The following is a 24,778-nucleotide window of genomic DNA, read 5'->3' on the forward strand; positions in this document are numbered from 1 at the left end:
CTCTCTGTCCCTGAAAAAAAAAAAGAAAGGAAAGAAAGAAAACATACATTTAAACTGGCGCTCAAAAAATTATGGCAGTGCACCAGAAAACTGCGTAGAATTCACAAATGGCATGTGATTTGCCGTACCATGCAAACCACCTGGAGTATGATATGGCTGCTGATTCTTCATCCAACCAGGTACAATTTTCTCCTTTTGGATAAATTCTGAAGGTGGGCAGTATTTTTGTATTCTATTTCCCTCCACCAGTCCTGTTTCTTTGATCAAAGGTAAAATGCTCTGGAGAAATACTCTTATTGTCATCATGCGAAACACAAAGTATAGACTATACAGTATGCTGAGAGATTTGTACGCCAGAGCAGCTGCCCAAGGGTGCATTCATCATGACCTGGATCTCACTCCCATCCTATCTCACCCTCCACTTCTGCTTAAACCCTCTTGGATAACCACACCGCCCTACGCCCTGCTCCCTGAACATACGTGGCACACACGTTCTTCCACTGAAAATCCTCTAACTATTCAGTGTTGATGGGTAAAATAATGGACTGGCTGGTTAAATTTTAACTTCAGAAACAGAGTGAGGAACTATTAGTGTATGTCTCAAATGTTACAGGAAACATTTTATCTGCTAAACCTAGCACCCTAGCTGTCCCCACTCCTCTCTCAAATCCTACCAGCCTCTCATTTCTTTACCAAGCTGTCACATTCTTTGGAATTCCAGCAATAACAGTGATGCCAACTGAACCCCAAATGCTTTGGGGATGGCTGTTTTACTACTGTCATCAGCTGTCACCCTATTCCTTCCTCACTATTTAACACCCTCTACAGAGGCAGAGACCGGTCCCCTGGACCCAGCCCAGAGACACGCACACCGAGGTGGGTGCTCCAGAATGTCTGCAGACTTCTGAAGAAGTGGCCATTAATCTTGTGATCTGAAGTCACACTACAGGCTCAGAATAAAGGCCGTTTACCTCTAGTCTAGTCAATTATTGGATAACCCCTCCCTACACTCATTCCTAACCCTACCAACACCCCCTGGTCATGTCAAATGTTTAGAACAGTGGAAGAAATCACATCGAGTCTCACGGATCATGACTTTGCAGAGCAATTTAAAAGGACAAGTCCAAACAAAGCCGAGAGTTCACTCTAGGGTGCATGTATTTTGACTCTGCTGCCTCCCAAGCCAAGGAGGGCCTCTAGTGTGGTGCCAACACCCCGGGGCAAATGGATTCTGTCCAAGCTGCTCATCTGAACTGCCTAACAACCTCTGCAAGGAGTGCTCAGGTAACACCAACAGTGTCAGACCAATCCAGGCTGTTGGGGGAATTTAAACTTAATTCCAGTGACATGGAATAATAAACGACCCTGCACTGGCCAGGACAGTGTTTCCGTTGTTGGGGGTCTGGTGGTGGGGTTCTGGGCTCCTTCAACTCCTCCACTGCCGCAACATCACGGGGAGCAGGACCTACCATTCCTTCCATCACTGAGACCCTCACCCAGCTCACCAGTGCCCACAGAGCCACTGGAGAGATAGAGGGAAAGGCGAACAAAGTGAACTTGGGCAGGGAGGGGAAAATCCCAGAAGTAAGAAAGAGATTAAGGTGCATAAGCAACTGCCTCAAGTGACACCTTAATAACAACGAGGACAAAGATGTGGAGGACGTAATAGCCAACAGCCGGCAGGCAGTGCATGTCAGGCACTGTGGTACCATAAACTCTACCTGCCCCCCTCCTTCAGTCCTCAAAACAGCCCTACACATATATCCGGTTACCATTCCTATTTTAAAGAAGGGGGAAACAGGGCCTTAGAGAAATAACTCGTCCACAGTCACAGAGCTACTACTAGCCAATGTCTGCGAAAGAACATGTGAGACACAGTACAGCTACGTTTAAAAAAAAAATCATATCTTGCTGTTGCCCCAAACTGAATACTTTTCTACTATCTAACTCAACAGCTGATCACATGAAAAGAGATACAAATCAGACGTTTCCGGCCACAAGTGAGGCTTGTGTTTGTGCCGCCATATGGTTCTACTTTGCCTCTTCCCTTCTCCATTAGTTATTAATGTTGAAAAAAATTGTTCAACCAGAAAAGGAAACTTGAGATGAACCCTTAAAAAAAGCGCAAAAGCCAGACCAGTTCAACTCCACGGATAATCTCATCCACGGCGCCCGTCTTTGAGAAGTGCACCCTGTACACTTCAGTTTGGTAAAAAATGACCAAATGAACAAATTCCATCTTTTGATCTGCCCGCTGGCTGAGAGCCTGTCACCAGAAAGATAAGAATCAAAACCAGACCCTGCACAGGGTCACACACTCAGATGAGTAATGTTGGTGAAATCACGGCAGGGCAGAGTCCTGCAGGCCCCATTCCCCCAGCAACACAACAGCCCACTCCCGGGAGCCTGCGAATGATCAGGGTGCTGGAGCTCCCTCCCCGTGGCCAGCAGAGGTCTCTGCTTACAACGTGATCCTTTCATTTTTTCTGAGGCCCAAAACTTTTTGCCCTTTTTTTTCCCCAATAAAAAAAGAAAAATAGTGTTTATAGTGACACATACGCTAGTGTCAGAAACCATCTATACAGTGTGGCATTCTGGAAAACACCAACCTTGAAATTAAACATGCATTCAAATCCTTGGCCAGCCACTTCCTGGCTGAGTGTAAACTTCCTAAATGTCAGAAATGGGAGCTACAACCCCAGCCTCCAAGAGACATTCATTCCACTCAATAAATGTTGAGTGCCCACGCCAGGCACGTGTTAGGTGCCACGGATTCAGCGGCAGATGAGATGGACACATGCGGCCCTACTCTCACAAAGCATGTTCCAACCATCACAGACAAAAAACAAGGAGCCACTCCAAGAGGCATCAAAACATGTCACCACAGGATGAAAGCCATACAAGCTAATGTCATTGAGCACCTCGCTCTAAGTGAGGCTGATGCCCTGCATGACCCCTGGACCTGGTTGGTCAGCAAGGTTCCTGAGGGGTGGACGGATACTGGAATCTAAACTCAAAACTCTGACTCAGCTCTTGCAAAGTCGGGACCCACCCGGTACACAAAGCTCCCCCCGCCCAGTTGGGCTCAGAGGAAAGGGGTGAGATGAAAAGCCAGTGGGGGTGAACTCCATGTCTGCACGGACCAAAGCCTCTCTTCCCAGGTCCCCGGCCAGGGCAGACACAGGGACTGGTGCTGGGGAGTGGCTGTACTGAGACCACTCAGGGACTGCAGGCAGGGACCCTACAGACACCATCCGGCACACAGCCGGCGAGAAACGGGCATTTTGACCCCACTGGACCAAAGGCTAATCAGGACTCCATGCTCAACAACACACAAGGGGACCTGACGCCCCATTTCAGATCCAGCCCCTACACCCTCTTTCTTTTTGACAGAAGAAAACATATAGTGTTTATTATGAATGTACATGCCAGGAGTGTCATAATGTATGAGACCCAGCTTCTATTCTAATAATCAATTCTGAGAATCATATTCTTTAAGTACAAGCTGTATTCTTCATATGAAGACTGAAAATAACCACTAATGAGAACATCATTAATGTGCATGTGAAGTGTAAGAAGCAACTTCCCAATTTCGGAAACATTAAAACAAGTGAACAGCACACCTGAGATTTCAGATGCTGGCATTAAGAGTCACTGGGGCTAACACAAAGAAAGCAGGCCAACATAGGAAATCATTTTTAACCAACAAACATTTTCCTCTACTTAAAAATCAACTTTTCCCATGTAAATAACAACAAAGAGCTTTCTCAAGAAACAATAAGCCCCCTTCCTCTCCCTCTTTCTTCAGCAAGTGCCCCAAACCACCGAGAGATAATCAACAAAGGCAGACTTCCAGGGCTGGGTTTCAGGCATTCATACTCGAGACTGCAGCTCTGCCTTTGGAAACCTGCAGCCTGGAATCAGAGGCCAGGGGCTTCCTAAAGGAAGGGGCGGAACAAAGAGAAGAAGGACTGGAAGGAGAAATTAAAATCACCATGTGGGAGTCCACCACGGGAACACACAGGCTCCCATTGTCCAACTGTAACCTTAGGCTTCCTTGAAGGGATGAACCAGCACCGGGAACCTAATTAAACCAACCATTTCCTGGCCAGGAGCAGAGCTCATCACCTCTGTCTACAGAGAGACAGCAGCATCTAAATCGCCTGCTCCTCTGAATTAAGAACTGGTCCCTGAGGGATAGACACAGCACACCCGAGCAACTTCAAGAAGCCAGAGGTAGTAGTACACTGAATATGCTATCTTGGACTGGGTGCTAAGAACTGCATGTAGCCACCAAGCCGGTATTAGAAGCTGCCACATCCAGGGCAAAAATTGTCCCTGCCTAACGGCAGCAGGCAGGGAGGCTCACAGACTGGCTCACCCCACCCCCACTGCAGTCTGTCTCACCCCTGCCTCTCCACCCAACAGCCTGGACAGCCTCTCCACCAGGAACATCCAGGCTGCCTCTTCCACTCATTCCCAGTCACATCAAAGGAGGCATCTCCCTCTCACCTAAGCTCCTACAGCTCCATACAGATCTGAGATGGGTGTCTTTCCTCAGGGGTGACCTGCCTGGACCACCTTGTGCCTAGTGTGGCTGGGGCCTCCAGAGTGTGGGCCGGGCCTCCCAAGTGTGGGTGGAAGCATGTCAAACTGGGACGAGCAGGGTCACTCAGGCTGAGTTCTGTCTGTTGAAGCCCCTTGTCTGTCCAGAGGGAAGCCAGTTCCCCAAATGCTCACCAGTGTCTCTCCGACAGGTGGAACTGTGGACTGGCGGGGCTGCTTCCTCAAATCTTTTGGGGGGAAAAGACCAGGTAAAAATACACAAGAAGAGGCTCTGGCAGGTTGGCTCAGCGATAGAAGGTCGGCCCAGTGTGTGGAAGTCCAAGGTTCGATTCCTGGCCAGGGCACACAAGAGAAGCACCCATCTGTTTCTCAACCCTTCCCCCTCTCCCTTCCCCTCCTGCAGCCAAGGTTCCATGGGAGCAAAGTTGGCCCTGGCGCTGGGGATGGCTCCATGGCCTCTGCCTCAGGTGCTAGAATGGCTCTGGTTGCAACGGAGCAATAGACTAGATGGGCAGAGCATCGCCCCCTAGTGGGCATGCCAGGTGGATCCTGGTCCAGCGCAGGCAGGAGTCTGTCTGTCTGCCTCCCCACTTTGCACTTAAGAAAAAAAAATACACAAGAAGAGTTCACTTATAACAGTCTTTTGGCTAAGATACTACTTTCAGATGCAATGAAGCCCACATAACCCCCAGAGCAGGACCTCTCAACCACTCAGCCGACCAGGTCCTCTCTAGTGTGTTGCCTGGCAAGTAACCCAGAGACAAAAACATTTCAGCTGAAAGAATCATCAGCTAAATGATGGCAGAGGGAAGCACTTGGCAAAAGTGGGGTTTGCATGATTAGGTCAGTGTGAACGTTTCTCCTAAAAACCGCCGGTAATGGAAAATCGGTCCATTTCATCACTGGGTGCTCAGTGGGAGGCCCGGCCTCAGGCTTTATAACACGTGTGTGAAACCATGGTTAAACCTTCCTTACAGCTAAGACTGGACTACTACCCTAGAAACACACAGTAAGATTCTGGGAGGGGAATCTGACAAGAGGGGATTCAGAAACAACTGCTCTTCTCACTCATCCGGAAGGGTTTATTCTCCATGTGCTACAGCGGAAGGGACACTCCAGGGAAATCACGTGCATTCAGTTGGCAGTAAAAAGATACCATGATGAAACGTGACAAGGAGTCACAAAGCCAGGCCAGATGTGGATGACAGCAACTCAGAAAGCACTTTGGATTCTAAAAGCCCACAAGACACCCTGAAGTACAAGGGGGTGTTCTCAGATCCCACGACGAGCAAGGAGGTTTCCAGAGTGTCTGTGGACAAAGCAATTTCCCCACCACTTCTGAGGCTTCAGGACCAGTAGGTTCATGCCAGACTGCGTACACCTCACCCCAGGGGTCCTGAGAGCCACCCTTGGAGGCCAATGACCTTGTGAAGCAGCAGCAGAGGGTCAGAAAGAGCCACACAGCCACTGAGTCAGAAACCAGAGTCCTGGCTCCTTCCACCACATTCTCTCCCTAAACTCTCAAGACCACAAACTTCTGAACAGCCCAGCAGTCTACCCAAATTCCAGTGATGCCGCTGGTTCTTTTCAAGTGGTGGTGTCGGTGCCGTCTGGGTCTGAGTGGGGATGGAGCCAGTGCTATTCGCCACATTACATGAGGTGTACCAAGAACAAGACAGTGGCTTTTATCCCCCCGTCCTTAGCATAGAAATCATCCTGGCTGGCAGGCACAAAGTTCCACACTGAATTCCTTCCATTGAACAGATGTCTCATCAGGTTTTGTTTTAATTTCACTGAGTCACCAGTGAAAATGGCCATGCATTGACAGAGAAAAATCCGAAGTTCTTCCTACCGAGGAAGCAGTCAGCTCTAACCAGGAACAACTGACGTGGCCTTTGGTAGTCTGGGTCTTTCAGTACCAAGAGCACATCTGTTCCTCCACTTGGGCTCATTGGGAAACAAACTCAAAATTGTGGGTCCAGATAAAATCTGCCTAGTACGGGGGTTTAAAAAGAGTGTCCCATCCCCAAAGAGCTCTAAGTCTAAGAGGAGAGAGGGGGACACAAACAAAACACCTACGTGCCTATGGCGAAGACGGGCAAGCTCTGGTACAATGGAGCGAAGAGGAGGATGCTGAGGAGCGGGGTGAGAAGGGGACGGGGTGAAGCCCTGATCAGTGGTTACGGAACAGGCGTGGGGCTGTAAGGGAGCAAGCGCATAGGCAAGGGAGTCAATAATAGTGTGCTACCTAGCTATGGTGCCAGGTGGGCACCTGAATTACCCGAGGGAACACTTTGTAACCTACATGAATGTCTATCTGCTGTGTTGTGCGCTTGAAACTAATACAAAATAGTGTATTTCTGTTGCTGTTTTTTTGCTGACTCCTTATCATTTATTTTCCACTTGGTGTAAGGAACACAGTTACAGGGTATCAGGAAGGCTTGCGTGTGGCTCGGGTAGTAAAGAGTGGGGCTCTCTCCAGTTTCTTTTTGGTGCGTTGCTATTTTGACAGAACTGCTTCTGTTGCCTAGTGGGGGGAGGGGGGAGGACAGGGAGGGGCTCAGAGGGGCCTAGCACCTCTGGAAGTCTGGTGGCTTCCTGAGCCAGGTCACGCTGCTGGAGGCCTGGGGAGATTCCAAGTGCTCTGGAGACTCCAACACTGTGGCCAAGAACAGGAGAGTGAACCAGTGACCCAGTGACCCAGATGGGCCTGGGAAGACCAGGGTGGTGAGGGACGGCTTCCCCAGGGTCTCAGCACTTCCACAGGAGATGTTATTGGGAGTGGAACCCAGGCAGAGCCAGTGGTAGCAGTCGTGGGTGGCTGCAAGCAAGCCGCTGGAGGGGATGGCTCCCATGCTCCTGCTCGTGGACTGGTGGAACTGCGGCAGTGACCCCTTGAGGACCTAGTTGTGTCATCACAGGTGGTAGGAACTAGCGCTAGGCCATAGAGCCCATTTGCAGAGGAGACCACAGGAGGCGAATCTATGACCAAGAAGCATTGGGGTTGTGCATGCACAGAATAATGTTGAATGCAAACTGTAATCTTTTAAAAAAGGACTTTATTATTATCATTGTTATTATAACCAGCCAGGGAACAGCTTTCCAAGCTAATAAAGTTTGTGATGTTCTGCCTGACCAGGTGGTGGCACAGTGGATAGAGCATCGTCGGACTGAGACATGAAGGACCCAGGTTCAAGATCCCGAGTTCACTAGCTTGAACGCGGGCACATCTGGTTTGAGCAAGGCTCACCAGACCCAAGGTCACTGGCACGAGCAAGGGGTCCCTCGGTCTGCTGTAGCCCCCCCGCCCCGGTCAAGGCACATATGAGAGAGCAATCAATGAACAACTAAGGTGCCACAACGAATAATTGATGCTTCTTCTCATCTCTCTCCCTTCCTGTCTGTCCCTATCTGTCCCTCTCTCTGTCACACACACACAAAAAAAGTTTGTGATGTTCTTCTGAAAACAAAAGAAAATGAAATGTGTACTGAGTGAGGCACTATGAGATCCAAAACTGACCCAGACCGGCCCTGCCTCGACAGCGCAAAGCCTAGGACACAGACACCACAACAAACTACCCACATCATGAGAACAGAGCTGCCATGCCCGCCGCGTAAGCTTCTCCCGATTTCTATGTTCAAAATTCTTAGGAAATTTCTTTATTTATATAAAGAACATAAATTACCGTTTCTCTTTTCCAAGAGTGATCTCCTGCCCCACAGCCTCCCCACCCCCCAGTTCTATTCACAGAAGGGAAGCCCAGTCCTTCTGGCTACCCATGGCACAGACTGTCAACTTCAGCGCCCCCTTCATTTACCTGAGAGCTCCTCCCTGGTGGTGAGCATGCGGTCAGCTTTTAAAGTGGTTGCTGATGGACAGGCATCAGAAACCCCAGGTCCTGCCAGACACGGTCTTGCCTGGAAAACCCAGCAGGCCTCACAGGCCCCTCTATGTCCCAGTCCGTATTCCTGGCCTATCTCAAGTGTCCGGGAGAGCATGCCAGGCATACCACACTCTCTTCTAGTGTCTTTAATGTTTTCCCCAACCAGATGTGTTCTAAGGGGGTGACCCAGGCCTAATCCGTCACCCAGAGCCAGTGCCTGTGCACCTGCACTAGGCTCCCCGACAGCTCTGGGAAAGGAAATGCCTCCTGCCTCTTCCGGTCCGGGGAAGTGGACTCTCTCCAACTCACTCGGATGTCTCATACTTCTCATCAACCAGAACACAGGACCTAACTTAGAGAGATAGTCTTGAGACCTCCAAGCTTTCATGGGGTCCACCAGCTAAAGGATGCCATACAGCTCCTGAAAGGCAGGATCCAAATGGACCTCCTACTAGAAAATTCAATCAGAGCACAGCCAAGGAAGGGAGTCTTCGTGCATTTCAGATGAATTATGCCTGCCAGCTCCAGTGGACAAGAACCAAGTATCTCCTTCATCTCTGCAGAACTTAGCCTTCTGCTAGAGCACTCTGACCCTTGCCAAGGTCAGATTCCTTTAACACACTCCTTGACCTTGCAGCACTCCTTCCCACTGAACAGAACCATGGGAGGAGGGAGCTCTTTTGCTCATTTTGCCCAGAGGGAAACCCAAACGATCCTCTAGCTGTTCACCTACTTCTAGGAACTGCAACAGCACAGACACCGGAAGCACCCACTACCATCTCCCGGTGCTGTGCCGAGATACATCAAGGATAACAAGGAAATGACCAAAGAGCACTTGCACAAATGGTCCCAAAGAACTTAAATTTCTTGGCACAATAAAAACTGAAAAGGGGAAAAAAGCTTCCCCAAACCAAAGTGGGGGCTTTCAAGGAGACTTGCCAAGTGGCAAGCCTTTTGGAAGAAGGAATCTTAAACACAAACACAAAAGGGCAGAGGTTGGAGGCAGAAGCGTTGTGCATGCAGCTTGGAGGCCCTGTAATGAGGGAGAGACCTACAGAGCCCACGAGCATCAGCGAATCTCCCCAGGGCCTCAAGAATGGAAGGAATGTGGGTACCAATGGGTAATCAACAGGTCTGAATTCTGCTCTCACTAAGAACTAATCAAGCACGTGGCCTCTTCCCTTGCCACCTTTTCCAAGACCTGGGATCACTTACAGCGACAGAAGAGGACCACCTGGCCTGAGAGAAGACAGGATGGACACTTCTCCCTTCTCAGGGTCTTATAGATGGCACGCAGGGAAGCTCTTCTGTCAGGGGTTTTAGGGCAGAAACAGAATTCGGGGAGAAAACAAAACACTGCCTCAAACCGAGGGGCTGTATTTTTTGTTTACATGTTACATGGCACTTTCAGCAGTTTCCAAGAGAAATACCCAGCGTAATGGGCAGGTGACCTGTACTGAGAGAGAAAAATGATACTTCCCTGCTCCATCCCAAAGGAACACTTACCTATCTGACTCCCAAATAGCGGAAGCAGAAGCAAGCAGTGCTTTTACGCAAACAGCGGCACCCGTGGGGATGCTCTTCTTTTAGGGCACCAGAGTTCAGTGCAGCCTCGGGGCACAATCTTTTTAAACAGGAGATTTAACTTGACTTTGGAGGGTCCCTTGGGTTCCCTAGCACTTACAGAAAGAGTTGCCAAATTTAAGTTCTTTCTAAGGGTAACAGAGGTCAGGCAAAGACCCTGCAGCCCTCTCCTCCAACAAAAGCAAAGCCTTCAGGAAAAATGGAAAGTCAGGAGTTTACTTGGGATTCCTTGGGAGCAGAAGCTGTCAGCAACCAGAGCTGTGGCAGAGGCGCTGGGGCTAGACAGAGTGCCTGGATGATAAGGCAGGTGGCACTGGCTGCTCGTAAAGCACATGGTCTCCACAGAGCCAGCAGGCATGGCTTCCCGGGAAAGGACTGATGTGGGCTTTTACGAGGCAGGCAGGCACATGGAGTAATCTAGGAAAAAGGCACATTTCCTAGCTCTGATTTTAAATTCACAGATAATCAATTGATCTCTGTCCCTTCCTTTATCCATCTAGAAAGTCTGACTGGCAACAAACAGCTGATCTTCAGCAAACTGGAGTGTGTGCCCAGCACCTGCTTCTTGGCAAGGGCCCCATGAGGCCTGAACCAACGCCCAAAGCAGGCTGTGATCTGGACAGAAATGCACTGCTGCTACCCTGTCTTTGCCCAGCTAACTCCCTTCCTATCACCCCATCAGGGGGTGTGTCTCAGGCTTCACCTACCCCAAGCCGCTATCCCCGAAGCCCACTCACCAGGCTGGGCGTGGTGTGCCTCCCTGGTGCTTCCACATGGTGCTGTACTTCTCTCCGCTAGAACCCTGGTATTATAGCCACCTGGTATCTGGCTTCCCCGTGACCAGGAGCTCTTTCAAGACACAAACACTACCTGACTTGGCACCCTGACCAGCGCTGCAGCTCAGGCCCCAGCCCCAGGAAGGGCTCAAACACACCTTCGTGAGTACACATCACCTGCCACACTCTGGGGACCGTTAACTAATATTACACAGTATCAACAATGTGACCACTGTACGGGGTCTGCAGACATGACTTAGCATTACTTACTCCACAGGTGCTTCAAAGCCATAAGGCTCTTCGTTGGTAATACAAAGTTATGGTACACAATTAACAGAAAGTGCTTTAAGCCAACCTGTTGAGTGACACTACCTGGAGATGCGGCTTCTGCTAACACACTGTTTACAAGTAGTAGGAAGGTCAATGGAACAGGTATGAACACTCTGCGGAAGAAATGGTGAGCGACTAAAGCGCCTGAAACACCTCTCTACTCCCAACTTATATTCGGCACAAAGGAAAAGGGAAAACCTCCTTGTGTGAAGGGTAATCATTCCCAGCCTGGGGCAAATCTCCTACAGGGTTTTGTTCTGAACCAGGAGGGTTGTTTTAGCTCCCAGTCAACAATAATTAAGTGTGCCTATACACTCCAAAAAGAGCAGAGAGGGAGATTAACGATAATTAAATCTCTGCTGTATTTGGCTCAAATCTCTCCTCCGAGTGGCCTGCTGTCAGATACTTATTCCAAAGCCTCCACCTGACAAAACTCCTATCATCACCATCTGTAACATCAATCTGGGACTTAATTTGAGGTTTCAGTTACATAAAAGGTAACAGGCCTACCAGGACCTGAAAACCTGGAGTTTCACAAGTGCTGCTCATAGCTCTTCTCCTGCACATCGAGCACCTAGAATCTGGTTGGTCATCACTTGTGTGACACACAGGGCTGGACTGCCCTGTGAGGCCTCACATAAACAGGCTCTGTGCATATTGTGATTGACAGGGACTCTAATGAATTGTAATTGTGAGTACGACAGGTCCAAGAGGGTAGCAACACATGTGGCAAGGGGGCAACTGCAAACCGACTAACGAATAAACAGTGTCCGGTGTGATGAGGGCCAATGACCCAAAAAGAAGGAGGATGAGTCCTTCCTCGTCCTGCAGCCTCTCAAAGCCCCGACTCCTGTATGTGAGTAACGGGAAGGCTCTGGGCGTACTGAAAGGTACCCCACTCCGATCTCTCAACAAAGCAGGAACAGGGACTGGGGCACTGCTCAGTGGTGGCAGCCCCAGATGCCTCTACCTCTATCAGCACCTCATCTCTAACATGGAAGGCCAGAACAGGACAGTTTCTCAGTGTGGAAAGGGGAGAGCTACAATCTAGGTGCTAATTACTGGGACAAAATCTGTATTCAGAGTTGGCCGTCTGCTGGTAGCCTGCAGTGACGAGGAGAATGCTGTCACATACAGCATGGCAGGGGAACAGTCATTTGAGGCAGATGGGCCTGGGGATGATCCTGACTCAGCTGCTTAGTAACTAGCTGTGAGCCTGTGACCAACTCATTAAACCTCTCTCAGTTGCCCTATCTGTAAATGGGATAAAGACTAGTTTTGTGGTGTCCGGTTTAAGGGTCTAGGACAGCAGCATCTGGCATCTGAGAGTTATCAATGAAAAACCAGAGGCCAGCAGGGTTTTTACTCACTTGCACGGTGGTTTCAATCAAGCCCATGCAGATGTGATGTGACTTTAGAACCCTATGAGGACAGCTACCGGAAGCCAGGCTCTACACTAGAAGTTTACCTACACAGTCTCTGGTACTCAAGGTTGGTGGCATCATGCCCACCTCCTAGATGAGGACATCGAGGCTCAGAGGTCACACAGCTGAAACGTGATGACGAGAGGCGAAGTTGGTTGGCCTTTCAATTTCAAGGTGCTCAACAATATCACATCACAGTGCTCCTAGGTAGACAATGCAGACTAACAACCTTAGACTAAGAATTGCCCTAAAAACACCTAACCAAAGAATTCTACAGAAACTTGATCTCCAAGTATATTTCGGGGGGGGGGGGGCACCCAGGGACCATTAAATAACCAATCTATTTCCAACAAACATGCAAAATAAATGGGCAGTCTGCTTCAAGCCCATATCAAACTGCCACTTCTTGACTGGTGACACATGAGCCGCACTTCATGCATCATGTCTATGAACAGGCAGCAGTAGGAGCGGTGCTAAAAGCGGCCTCCTCACCATGAGAAGGACTCACGACAGGCCCAGGAAGGGAAAAAACATGGAACAGAGGACCATTACTGGTCCTCTGGGTGACTGTGAAACTCCCTCAGACGTGGACTTGGGTGTTCCCACACTGGAGAAAGGGACCCCTGGGGCTACACTGGCATGGGGGGAGGAGGGGGGTGATAAGAGATGTGGGTTCAAGACATGAACAGAAATTAGCAGTCTTGGTTAGAAGGAACTGTGAACTGAATGAAGTGAAGGCACGAGAAAGCAGGAAACTGGACAACAGAGGGATCCTGAGGCTCGGAGTTCACAGGTGCCCTGTCCTGGGTAACACTCAGGTACCTGTGTGGCACCTATGGGTGGCTGAGGTGAAGGCGATGAGGTCAAACGACCAGTAAGGCTATGTCAGCTGGCTTGTCCACGGAAGGTGAGATCAACCTTAAGACCCTCCTACCCTGTCAGACCACCCAACCACTTGTTTAGCTCCCCGCCCAGGGCTTCCGAAGAACTCAGAGGGAGGAGCAGCCATGCATTCAGGGAACAGGAGCAGGGAGAAGAGCGCCAGCCCAAGCAACCAGGACGAGGAGGGAAGAACCACAGCATCCGGGGAGCCCCTTCCCTGCCAGGGCAGAACATGAAGCATGACACTAGGTATCTCTGTAGAATGACAGATGTCCTTACCAGTCAGTCATGACACCAGTCAGCCACCACCAACTCTGACCTCCGCTACTCACTTTGGGGTGGTAGGTACTAGCATTTCCTAGCTTCCTATTCAGAGACCCCAATCTTGACTATTCAGGGACAGCAGGGGGACAGTTTTCCTAACCATCTAAAATGCCTCAGTGGAGAGCCTCCTAACCTTCCCCCTTCAAGGTGAAATAAACCAAGTCCGACAGTCCTGTGTTAGGTGATGAGCTCCACCCGTGAAAGCCAGGGCTGGGCTGGGTCCACCTGTGAGAACACAGTGAGGAAGGCTTCCTGGGGCACAGCCCCTGGGCAGGCAACATCCGGGGTTAACACATAGCTCCCAGAAAGCCTGTAAAGGTAATTAATAAAAGCACCACCTAGCATTTACTAAGCACCTTTTTACACATACATGTTGACACTTTATGAACACTCACCAATCCTGGCAACTGCTCCAGGAATTCAGTTTTCTTATCCCAATCCTGTACGCTGGAGGAAACCTTGGGAGGTGCAGCGACCTGCCTGAGGACTCAAAGCTGGATGGTGGCAGACCCGGGATTCAAGTCCCAGTCACCCTTGCTTTGCCCGGGACTGGAGATCAACCGGGGGAAATCAGAGGCCCCAGCATGCTCAGCTCTGCCATATTCTTACCCTACGGGGCAGCTATATGACCATAGACCTATAAGAAACCGATGCCTCTTCTGCCAACAAAAGGGGACCCTGAGAGTAGTGTCATCAACATGGTGTATCCATGGTGACAGGCAACAAACTCAGATACTGAGACAAACTGGCGCTCGCTTCACAGAGTCCCAGAGAGACCTGCTGATCACAAAGCAAGTGTGTGGCAGACACCAAGCTATAACCCGGGTTTCCTGGCTTCCAGTAAGATCTGTTTGATGCCTGTAATGCTTTTTTCCCACCCACCTTTCCCCTCCCACTGAAGGAGCTAGACATTTTCTGAAGCAGTTCTCTTTCGGGTGTGGGGGAGGGACACAATAAGGAAAGCTATTTAACCAATTATGAAAACTTAAAACCTGGCAGCGAACATCACACTTAAGGCCACGGCCAAAAAGAGTCCAGGATCCAGGCCATCTAACATGTAGGTTACAAACCTTTCCAGGAATCAATGTTTTCCAAAGTAGCTTCTATGAAACTTAGAAAAATGCTAGGTTAAAGGAAAACAGGTTCTTTTCACTGCAGGACTTCTCAGAACCTTTAATGTGACAACACAGATGGAGAAACGCCTGGGGCGCTCCTTATACTGATCCCTGTCTTTGTTCTGCTAGGGACCCACATCAAGGTGAGCTGACAAACTTCAGAAAAGTCAGGAAAAGGGCAGCTGGCATCCAGGAGATCTAATCCACCCACTGAGCAGGAAACAGATTCATCAGAAGACGAGCCTCTCCCAGCAGTCTGTATCTTGTTTTATTAATAGTTCCCACTTTTCTGACCGATAAAGACAAACAGGTTAGCGTTTATCGCCTCCTCTGTGAATCAGCTGTCTGTGCACCACACGCTCTGTTCCCACACCGCATTTGCACCTGTCTGCATCAGTGGAGGCAGCAGCACACAGTGCTGGGGCGCCTGCGATCAGAATGCTTCAGGTCAATGCGTGGCTCCACCACTGCCTGGTGACCTTGGACAAGTTGCCAAAGTCCCTGCTGCTTCTTTTAGTTCTGACAACAGAACTAAAAAGTGGGGATGATACTAACAACCTTTAGGTGTTTTCTGAAGATTTTAGGATGCAGTTTTTCACCATAAGCTGCAAATGTTTTTCCTGAGTTTGTTCTTTGCCTCTGAATTTTGTTTAAACTTGTAAGTTAAATTTAAGTTAAATTTGCATATATTAAAACAATCCTTTTGGTGTGAGCTTGTAGGCCATAGAAAGACCTAGAAAGCCCCATCTCGATAGCAAGCAGCATTGAGTTTTCCCTCTGGTTCCTTCCTGTCCGTTTAATGTCAGTTCTTCATCCACTAGGAGTACGGACACAAGCTGTGCAATAGACACTTAGCTTGTTTTCCTTTAAAGTTATTGGTTGTTTCAGCAATTATATTCAATGATCACTGTCTCACAAGTGAACATCACTTGTACTATATCCTGAGTTTACATAACTGGACCTGTTTCTGAACCACCTGACTCCATTCATTCCGTCCTCGGATCAGAGCTCTGTGTTCTCTTCCTGCCCTCTGGGAAGCCTCCTGATCCAGAACTGTTCAGGACCAGTGGACATCTCATCAGTCTCCTGGAAACAGTCTTGGTGTCCCAAGGAATACATACACACAAAACGAATGGTCCTGGTACTTTTCTTCATTCACCTGAGTGCAAGTTTTAATGTTCTAGACTGCTTGTGCTGGAGGCGATTCATTTCAGGCTTACTGGACTCAAATGAGGGCATATTGTTCTGCCATCACAGAACTCCTGAGAACTTCAAATCACTTCTGGCCATATCGCTGGGGAGCAGGTAAGGTGAGGACACCCCGGGAAGCCCCATGCCCTCTTTCTAAGCAAATCACGGCAGTTCATCCCAGTTTAGAAAGGCTGCCTAGCGGCCAACAGGACACAAATCAGAGGCTGCCCCGTTAGGTGCTGGGTCTCCACCTCAGCCACAGGGTGGGGTCCTGAGAGGCCCCTCGCTCCAGAGAGGCAGCTGGAGTGAGCAGGAAGCAGAGGGCCGAGGCCAGCTCGGTACTTAGGGCCAGGGGTCCGCTTGCTGGCTCGCCCCTGTTCAGTCCCACAGCTGCAATCAATTCAAAGAGCAGAGGCTTGCATGAAAGGCTCACCACAACTTTCCGAAGAATGGAGTTCATTAAAATCCTGCTGGAGGCCCTTGGCTGGAATGCTTTTTCCCCTTGTGAAAGGGGACTGCAGCACAGTGTCGCCTGTAGGAGAGCTCAGAACGCCAGGACAACAGAGACTGTGCAGGGGTTGTTACGTAATTACCAATTATTCAATCCGTTCCCCTGCTCATGCTCCAGGGACAGTATCCAGTCCAGGAGAGAACACTTCCTGGCAAACTCTCTGACAAATGGGAGAAGGGGAGCCAAGCCCCCCGTCCCCAAAACCCACAGGGTACTTTCCTAGGTACAGTGAGGGGGTGCAGCACAGACCCCATTGCATCAGTGGTGTATCATGGCCAGTACCCCCCCACCCCAGGCCCAGTCACGAAGCCCATCTAAACATCTCTTTAACAGTGAGCCTCAGCAAAGCCATGTCCCCAGGGGGATAGGGCCCAACTTCCTGGAGCATCAACTTGATGCTTTTGGTGGAAAAGCATTCTTTTTATATTAAAATGCCTTGCATATGGCCATGTTATGATTGAAAACACAATTTTTTAAAAAGACAAAACCAAATTCTCAACTTGAGGCATCCACTTTTGGACTTGCCCCCAAAACTCCAAACCTGTATTTGTCCCCTCTGCTGTCAGAATACTTTGGGAAAGAATCTGAGAAGCAGTAAGAAGCCAGCTCATTGCTAACTGGGCACAAGCTTTAAAGAGCCTAGAACACCTCTATTCATTGGCAAAGGAAAATAAGTATGCCTGCTATGTATCTGTTCAATAGATAAGAGTGCAAAGCTGCCCCTGGTCAAGTCTTTCTTCTTCCAGAAAAACCCTCCCTGAATTCCCAAAGAAATGTAAGCACTATGGAGCAAGGCCTTCGTCTTATACCCCCAACACCAAGAACGCTGTCTGGCACATACATGTTAAATAGAGAAAAAATAACTCAGTTCTGTAGCTCAGTAGTCGTGCATACCGGTGGTATGAGAGGACCCAACCTCTCAAAGTATCAGGGATTACTTTCAGGGTCCCTGAATTTTTCGCCCCTGTGAAAGAAGAGCCACATTTCCCCCTAAGGCTGAGCACAATGCCTCACTCACTGGAGGTGCTCAGTAAATGTCAACTGAGCTTTTCATCTACCTTGGCTAAGACCCCTTTGGAAAGAAGACATTGACATATTGCCTCTGAAACTGAGGAAAAATGCTGGTACGAGACTGTTTTAAATGGAGGTGATAATGGGAAGACTAGGCAACATAAGCCCGCTCGCTCTGGAACACGGCTTCACCACATCACATCTTGGCCCTTGAAGACGCCGAGGGCCAGCCCATCTTCATCACCTGGGAACAGAACTGAGTTTGATGCCTCATTCCACACAGTTGTAACTGGGAAATAATTTCCAGATTTCACTGGATCAACTGTTAGAGACTGAAATCTGAGTAACCACAGTTAGCAGAAATCAGACAATCAGTACTATTAATGAACTAGTAAATATAGTAGCCTTAATTTGAGTCCCAATGTATCGAAGCTTGGCTCCATGGGCAGATTCACAAAGAGCAGCTTCTTGGGAAGCTACTCACTTGCTCACTGAGCCCCGTTGCCTAAGTGCCCCCTACAAACTCCAGCCTACTGATCTGTCAAAGCCTCGTGCTCCTCTGCAGATGTGCTTCGCAGGCTAGAGGCGGACACCTCTGTGAGCTGTTCGAAGTAGAGGCACTGCTGAAGCTGACGGTGCAAAGCTCGGCACCCAATTGGCCCTTTCTATTTCTGGAGGGCAACTCTGGCTGCTAAAAAGAGGAATATGCTGAAATGAAAACTGATCAAGTTATCAACGCCCTGGTCAGAGCACCTGGGTTTCTCTTTCACCTTTACCCGCAAGCCTGGATGATGGCTTGGGTGCTTTCCCAGTTCTGATGCCTCCCCCTTTCTTGGTTAAAACCTGGGCACACCCGATAGCAAAGAAAAGAAAAAAAAAATTAAAAAGTGAAGTGACAAGTGCAAGCAGAGATGATTCTGCCTGGTTAAACAGAATTAGGTTTATTTTTGGTTTGCTCTTAAAAAGGCAAAGGATGGAGGGCTTGCTGGGTGCCAATTTGCAGAAACAAACGCCCTCCTCAACTCATGGCTCAAAATACACCCCAGCTACTGCTGCCAGTGTGCAGAGCAAAGCCATAGAAGGTCAAAGTTTAGAAAGCCAACAGAGCATCTTCACATGACAGGATTCCTGGCCCACATGGGCCTGTGGGTATTTTTGAAACAGCTTAACAATGGACTTCGGCCGGCTTCACTTTAGCACAGGGGTTGGGAACCTTTTTGGCTGAGAGAGCCATGAACGCCACATATTTTAAAATGTAATTCCATGAGAGCCATACAATATGTTTAACACTAAATACAAGAAAATGAGTGCATTTTATGTAAGACCAACTTTTAAAGTACAATAAGTCTCTGAATTCTTTTTAATAACGTTGTTATGCTGTTGCTAACCAATGATGAATAAAGTACTTCTTACCATTAATGAGACTTCTGGTGCTGCATGGTTTTGCTGATGGCTTTGTAGTCTGGTTGATACGTGGTAAGGTTAAGCTTCATGCAGGTGTTGAGACTTCCATCCGTTAAACCTGATCGTAGGTTGGTCTTAACGTTCTTTAGATGTGAGAAAGACTGCTCACATGCATATGTAGAGCCAAACATTGTCAGTACAGCAATACTCACATGGTGCAGTGTGTGGTATGTGACGGGAAGCAAGTTCCAAGTTTTGACAATCAGCTGGTCCGCGGGTTGAAGTTTTTTCATTTCTCCCCACTTGTGTTAGCTCGCCAACTCTGCTTGCTGTCGTGCAAGTCTTTCCAAATCTTCATTCAGTGACTTGAAACTTATTCACCCACATGTCTTAGGCCTTCAGGTCAGCAGCTTGTAGCTCAAAATCTCTGACAGAGACACCGGGGATGTAACTCAGGTCGGCGCTGTCCACTGCACACTGTGTGGATGGGTGATGAACTTAAAAAGACGAGTGTGCTCACGAAATTCTCCAAAGCGCTCTTTGAATGATTGCAGGAGATTAAATGTGAAGCCCGCTAGCTGCTGGAGATCAAGATGTTGAGCAGGGTCTCTGCTGTGCATGCATCTTTAAACTCTCCCAGTTTTTCAAAGTGTAGTAAACGAACAGTTTCAATGTCGGTAATGAAGAGTTCCAGCTTGTTATCAAATGCAAACACTGCTTGTTGAAGGGATAAGACTGTATTTCCAACGCCTTGCATTTTCACATTGAGCTGGTTCAGATGTTCAGTCATGTCCACGGGATAGTAGAACTTCAGAAGCCACTCAGTGTTAGCTAACTCAGGATGCTCAACGTTTTTCATTTCAAGAAAAGTCCGAATTTTGCTCAGACAAGTCGCAAAACGGCTGAGCACCTTCCCTCTTGACAACCAACGCACATTGCTGTGCAGAAGCAGACCAGGATAATTATTCCCAACTTCATCCAGCAGTGTTTTAAACTGGCGATCATTTAAAGCTCGGGCAACAATAAAGTTGACCACCCAAATGACCAGCGACATCACCTCACCAAGCTGCTCGCCACACATCTGAGCACAAAGCACCTCCTGATGTAGGATGCAGTGAAAACTTAGGATGGGTCTCTTTTCATGTTCACGAAGAAGCTCTACAAATCCTGTTTTTCCCCACCATGCACGGAGCACCATCAGTACACACCGAAATAAGCTTATCCATCAGTAGATTTTTTTCTTTAGTAAACTCAGTGAAAGACTTGAATAAATCCTCCCCTCTTGTTGTCACTTTCATAGGCAAAACAGCAAGACTTTCCTCACATAGTGTGTCACTGACAGCATACCTTGCAATCACGCTGAACTGGGGATAAATGGCTGACGTCTGTTGACTCATCCAAAGCGAGAGAAAAGAATGGTGCTGCATTTATGTCCTTCACTTGTGTTGCCTCAATTTGATTTGCCATCATGATGGTACAATCGTGAACAGTTCTTGCCGACAGGGGCATGTCTTTTATTCGTTTGATTATCTTGTCTTTATTCGAAAAGTCATCAAAAAGTTCATTGGCAACATCAAGCATGAATGTTTTGGCATACTCCCCATCTGTGAATGGCTTTCCGTTTCTCACAATTGCTAAAGCACCAGCAAAGCTAGCCGAATTCCAGTCACCTTGTTGGGTTCAAACATGGAGTTGCTGCTGACTAGCTTGCACTCTACACAGTAGCTCTTGACATGCTTTCTTCCTGCTGTCCCCCGCTGGATATTTCGATGCAAATGTAGTATGGTGTGTGTCGAAGTGCCGCTTTATATTTGACCTTTTCATTGATGCAATTTTATCACTGCATATTAGACACACTGCAGAACCTGCTCTCTCCACAAAGGCGAATTCCTCTGTCCATTCCTGCTGAAAAGTACGATACTCCTCATCTTTTTTTCTTTTAGCCATCTTCGTCAAAAGGGTTTCTGCAATTAGCTAGCTGACTACTTGATTAAAAGGGGGGAAGTCTACTTCCTGACCTCACAATGACCAGTGTACATTATGCATTATCCAATAAAAATTTGGTGTTGTCCCGGAGGACAGCTATGATTAGCTCCAGCCACCCGCAACCATGAACATGAGCAGTAGGAAATGAGTGGATTGTAATACATGAGAATGTTTTATATTTTTCACGTTATTTTCTTTTATTATTAAAGATTTGTCTGCGAGCCAGATGCAGCCATCCAAAGAGCCACATCTGGTTCGCGAGCCATAGGTTCCCAACCCCTGCTTTAGCACAGTAGGATTAATATGCAATAAAACGATGTTCTGGCCATCTGCGAAAGAAGCTCATTCCCTGCCAATTAAGAGTATGCATTATAATCCCAGGGCAGCAAAACTTCTGACGCTAGAGAGAGAAAAGGAAAAAAGCGAGCTGGTCTGGCATGATAACCTGGGCCACCCTGGCCCAGCTGCCAGGCATTTGCCACATTCCTCTTTTAACACTACTCTGTAATCAGACCACTGCTGAATCGAGTGCATTTCCCTACAGTTCTCTGACTCTGACATCTAAAAGAGGCCTTTCCCTTCGTGAGGAATGCTAGCAAATCCTAACATTCTTGTCAGTCTTAAAATTGGAGGCTTTTCTTGAAAAAGACCACCTCCCCTTCGTTATTTCAGGAAGGTGCACGTGGGAAGAACGACAGTGATGTGCATGGAGCAGCTTTAGCGGCTTTGGGAACATTTCACTGGTCCCAGATCCCACAAAACAGGCCTGGACACATTGCTTCTAGATGGACCCATAACAGTGCCAGTTTTCTGAAATGAAAGCTTTGGAAAGAAACTAGAACTGCAAGTGAACTGCAGTGCCACAGAAGTACACTCGGCATGGACCAATTCTTACAAGAATAAGAGAATTCTCCAAATCCAGTTAAAAAGAAAAGAAACTGTTATTCCTGGGGAAAATAGAAGAAAAATAACAATGATTAAAGGGAAACATTCAAAGAAGTAATTCCTGGGACTCAGTACAAAACCAGCCCCAATGCCCTTTAGATACTACAGTCCTAAGCAAGGACCTTGAGAAAAGACCATCAATAACAAGTGGCCTCAGCAGCATGTCAATACAGTTTTAATGAGGCATGCTTTACCAGATCCTAGTTCCCTGAGAAGTCATGCTTCATTTCCATGTTGACATTCATCATACTTCAAATTTTAAAAAAAATTAATGAGAACATCGATTCCCCAAGCCATTCTGGACGATGGGAATCTATTACGGCCTCTTGTTCAGCCTCGGGAGGTAGAGGGGCCCCAAACTGGCCTCCGGACAACCGATGGGATGTCCATACTTCTCCAGCCTCCCTGTGAAGCAGCGCACAAGAGTGAACTGACAGTCCTAGGTGGCCTACCCTAAGCAGGGAATGTCTTTCAAGTCTCTAGTATTATTTAGTATTATTTTAATTACGTGATTTTTAAACTAGTCTCCATAATACATCTATGGTTTACTATTTTAGATTACCAATGAATTAAGTTATTCAACATTTTCCTCCTAAATAGGTAAGACCGACACATCAGGAAGATGCGCCACAACTAACTGGCTGTTGAGTGTTAAGGGATCGGACCCAAAGGGTACCCAGTAGTCGCTCCAGCAGGAGAAATCAAGATTTCTGGTGCTGCCCGGCCATACCACCACCCTGGCTTCTTCCTCAGTCTAAAGCACCTAAAAAAGGGTGAAGTGGCCATTATACATTATGGAAACTTGAGGAAATCCAACACAAAAGCATCCAACTCAGTTCCACAGCCTCCACCTACCTCCATCCTCTCTCCAGCCACAATCTACAGAAGGCCAAGTTAAACATGGAAAGGAAGGCACTCTTGATAGTAATCTATGGGGTGCCACATACTACATCACATATTAGGGACAGGCACAGTGTGACACTTCAACCTGGGTTCAAGCATCCTCCTGCTAACTCAAGGTCAGGGCTGATCTCTCCCATCCGGTATTTGGTTAAAATGATAAATGGCTCCTCCATTCACCCTATTGAGACCTAGCACAACTGGCACATGCAGCAAGGGAACCAGGCGACCAGGTTTCCATAAAAGCAGCAATGTGCACATCTCTGAAGTAAAGAATGACTAGGGAGGCCCTGGAGAGTTGGCTCAGTGTATAGAGCATCGGTCTGGTGTATAGATATCCCAGGTTCGATTCCTGGATAGGGCACGCAGGAGAGGCAACCATCTGCTTCTCTTCCTATTCTCCCTCTCTCTTCCCCTCTTGCAGCCAGTGGTTCGAGTAGTTCAAGCATTGGCCCCAGGCACTAAGGATAGTTCAGTTGGTCTGAGCATCAGCCCAGATGGGGGTTGCTGGGTGGTTGGGGCGCATGTGTGTGGGGGGGTCTATCTCCCCTCCTCTCACTTAAAAATAACGATGAGCAAGTCACAGAGAAAACACACTGCTCTAGTAAAACGTTTTGGTTGCTATAAGAACAAAATAGCCTGTAAAACACCAAGAAGAGTCCACTGAGAAAAATTTGCTCATCATTTATTCTATGCTTGCTTTATTTCTAAAACACAGTAATAACTAAATTGACAAACTAAACTTAAATTCAGCCAAGCACACTTTCATGCTGAGTTTAGAAGGAAGCCTCCACAACCGACCAAGTTAGGATATGATCATACCTTCAACCTGTGCCCATCTTTTCCATATATGATACAAGCCTTCATAACTCAAAAACACAGACATTCAGCACTTCCGGACTGCATCTCACCATGCGACCTAACAGGACTGCTGAGAGCTAAATAAGACATGCGGGTAAACTGTTTAGCACAAAGCTCAGTAAGGGGGTTCACGGTAACAATTAGCATGCCATCAAATTCACCCCTCCTGCTGACTGGCAGGACACCTATCTGTCCCCCACTTTATATTTCACTACTTCCCAACAAAGACTGTTTTCTAAACCCTGTCCCCACAACTCATATCTCCCAGCTACAAGACCAAATTCTACACAAAATCAGTTCCAATCAATCCAATGTTCAGACCAATGTTTAAAAATCAGGGTATTTCATGTACAAGTCTAAATGTACAGCTCCACCAGAAAATCCTGCAAACAAGCAGCAGATACCATGTCCACAGGGCGACAAGTGACTTCAGCAAGGGGGCCACTGCCCTCCCAGATGGAGCCCGCTGGTCAGACCCCTTGTTTACACTAAGTTCACTTCAGTCATTTATGCCACCTCCCTGGCTCGTGCTTTGTGATCCCAGACATGGAGTGTATAGTAGGTTCATCTGCCTCACAATCCAATCTTCTTTAATACTCATCTAAAGAATCTGCCTGACCAGATGGTGGCGCAGTGAATAGAGCATTGGACCGGGATGCTGAAGACCCAGGTTTGAAACCCAAGGTCGCCTGCTTGAATGTGGGATCACAGACATGACCCCATGGTCGCTGGCTTGAGCAAGGGGTCACTGGCTCAGCTGGAGCCCACCGGTCAAGGCACATATGAGAAGTAAGTAATCAATGAACAACTAAGGTGCTTCAACAAAGAATTGATGCTTCTCATCTCTCCCTCCATTCCTGTCTGTCTGTCTCTAAAAAAAAAAAAAAGAATCTATTTGTCTAGCCAGGACCCATCACATTTCCCAATCTCCTCTTTATTTCCATCACAAGCACCTGCCACTGCTTTCTCATCTGGGTCATTCACCTCAAGAAACCCCCTTCTTCCCACTTCCTGAATCATCACATGTAACAGATAGCAAGTCATAACTCCTTCAACAGGCTCCACTCTGTCTCACATAGCTGCC

General features: G+C 48.0%; 1 protein-coding gene and 1 pseudogene across 2 annotated transcripts in view; both read right to left on the reverse strand.

Moving 5' to 3' along the window:
* Positions 1-24,778, reverse strand: part of CAPZB (capping actin protein of muscle Z-line subunit beta) — a 135,234-nt gene that overhangs the window by 47,350 nt on the left and 63,106 nt on the right. The window lies entirely within an intron of this gene.
* Positions 7,175-7,421, reverse strand: LOC136397536 (pancreatic progenitor cell differentiation and proliferation factor-like; annotated as a pseudogene).

This window comes from Saccopteryx leptura, chromosome 3 (assembly GCF_036850995.1).
Source record: "Saccopteryx leptura isolate mSacLep1 chromosome 3, mSacLep1_pri_phased_curated, whole genome shotgun sequence".
NCBI lineage: Eukaryota > Metazoa > Chordata > Mammalia > Chiroptera > Emballonuridae > Saccopteryx > Saccopteryx leptura.